Source organism: Pristiophorus japonicus, chromosome 15 (genome assembly GCF_044704955.1).
Source record: "Pristiophorus japonicus isolate sPriJap1 chromosome 15, sPriJap1.hap1, whole genome shotgun sequence".
Taxonomy (NCBI): Eukaryota; Metazoa; Chordata; class Chondrichthyes; family Pristiophoridae; genus Pristiophorus; species Pristiophorus japonicus.
The window spans coordinates 114,392,547-114,395,278 of record NC_091991.1 but is presented as its reverse complement, the minus strand read 5'-3'; positions in this window follow the sequence as shown (position 1 = coordinate 114,395,278).

The window sequence follows — 2,732 nt, the reverse complement described above, 5'->3', positions numbered from 1 at the left end:
CTACAGACACTGGGGACTTTATTACACAAGGCACTGGCTCCATGCAAAGCAAATCCTGAAAACTGTCCAGCAAATCCACCTGGCTAAATTGAACCTTGAGGCCTGAGTGAGATGCCCAGTATCTCTTTTTTTTGGTATGAGCGTGCGGCTGTGTTTTGATTTAAAACTTCTTTCCTGAGGAACAAAAATTTGAGTTCACCACTGTCGGATGTGCATCTCAAAGGAAGACTCCTTTTGGGGCATGTATTTTCATCTGCACTCCAACAGGCCTGTACTTTAGAGGGCGTGGTAGAATCGGAGTGCACCATGCACAGCGGAGGCTATAAACCCTGATAACAGCCCAGTGGTAGTGCTTAAAGACTTGTGCATCAGAGCTAGCCAAGCTATTCCAGTACAGCTACAACACGAGCACCTACCCAACAATGACGGTTGACCAGGTAAGTTTTATCCACAAAAAAAATACTGGATAAATCTTAACCCAGCCCATTATCAGCTTCGATCCAAGCAGTAAAGTGACTGACAGTTGTCAATATTATCATCAAACAACACCTACTCACTGATGCTCAGTTCTGGTTCTGCCAGAACCAACCACTCAGCTTAGACTTGAGCCTGGACGCAGTGGCTGAATAGCAGAAGTGAGGTTGAGAGCAACTGTCCTCTCCATTAATGCAACATTCTGACCGAGCAAAACTCAAGTCAATGGTGGTCAAAAGGAAAATCCCTCCAGTGGGTGGCGTCATACCTGGAACAAATGATTGGTGAGGGCCAATCCTCACAGCCCCAGGACACTGCTGGAGGAATTAGTGGCTTCAGTAATATTTCTTCCAGTGCAAGGTCAGGAGTGGGCTGTTTATTGATGATGCCAGTGTTCAGCTTCTCTGATAATGAAGCAGCATTTTGTCTGATGACAGAACACTTGCAACTCCCAACGCCATCCAGGCCAGAGCAGTGTGCTTGAGCGGCGCCCTGGACTTGATTACCCCTCCACCCCCGGTGCACCACGACTCGTGTGTACAATCTACAGGACGCACTGGAGAAACTTGCCAAGGTCACTGACAGCTCCTCCCTCCTGTGATCTTTACCACCCCGAACATAGGAATTGCTAGATAAAAAGGCCAGGGTTCCCCTAGTTCATGTCCTGCTATCCTCCTCATCAGAGGACACTATAAATGGGGTTGTTGACTGATCATGTAGACCCTTTAGAATTCCAGAAACAACAATCCCATCACCACTCAGCTGGGTTCAAGAACAAGAGCAGGATTATCAGGAACACATGGACAGATGAGCGGCCATTCCTTCGTCACTGGGTCAATAGCCTGGCGCTCCCAACCCAAGCACTGGGGGAGTACCTTTACATGGAGTGCAGTGGTTCAAGGAGAAGTCCCATCACCACCTTCAAGGGCAACGAAAAATGGACAATAAATGCCAGATTTGTCAGCATCACCCACAAACAAATTTAAAACATTTAGTCCCACCTTGCAGCCGTGGCAGAAAGACTTCCTTCTGTAAATCTGACTGTTGCAGTAACTTTTGCTAGGCTCACCGTTACACTTGGCCAGTAAATATTCCACTTGGGCAAATAAGCACACTTCACCCAAGGTCCCTTATCTGTGCCAAGTTAGCCAATCACAGCTGGGATGGCAATTGGTCTCTGCCTTTGGGTGAGGTTAAAAAAAAAAAATCAGGCAGGCTTCCCACTCTTGATCACTCACTCTGGCCTCCCACCAGGAACTGGATCAGGCTTAGCTCTGCAGGCTCCCATAATTGAATCGTTTGAGACTTGCTGCCGATTTTCTAAGATTGCAGTACTGGTGGGGAGCCAGAATCCACACACAAACCAACATAACAGACCAAGGCCCTGCCTGTGGAGTGAACTCATAACGGGCCTGCGCCTAGGCGCAGTCATTGGGGTAAAAGAGCTTGAATTTATAGAACACCTTTCACAACCACTTCAGGACGTCCCAAAGCACTGTATAGCAGACTAAGTATGAGGTTAAAAACAGAAAATGCTCAAAATACCCAGGTTAGGCATCTGCGGAGAGAACATTAACTATTTCTTGCTCGGCAGATGCTGCCTGACCACCTGAGTATTGCCAGCATTTTCTGTTATTTCAGCTTTCCAGCAGCCAGCGTACCTTGCTTAAATACTTTAAGTGTAGGTACTGTTGGAGTGCAAGAAATGCAGCACCCAGCTCTCACTGCGAAATGATCAGATAGTCTGTTTAAGGGATATTGACTAGGACATCAGGAAAACTCCCCTGCTCTTCAAATAGTGCAGGGATATTTGGTTTACTGATAACCCCTTTTACAGTGCAGCACTACACCCTTCAAGAGATGAGAGTGCTATCCATTGAGCCAAGTTAGTAAAACAGCCTAGAAATTTCAGAATTGGTTTGAATATTTGGTCTCCCACTCCACCAACACCTTGATTCAAGTTCTCATCTTGGTGTTCAAATCCCTCCCTATCTCTAACCTCCTGCAGCCCTACAACCCTCCGATCACTACACTCCTCAAATTCTGGGCTCCTGCAGGTTCCATCGCTCACCATTGGCAGCAAGTACCTAAGCCCCAAGCTTTGGAATTCCCTCCCTAAAACTTGCCTCTAACCAAGCTGTCACCTGTCCTAATGTCTTCTCCTTTCATTGTCAAATTTTGTTTTATAAAAACAGGTTTTTCCAATTCAGTCCTGTAGAGAGAAAATTCTTTTGTTAAACAAAAGACAAATGGTCTAC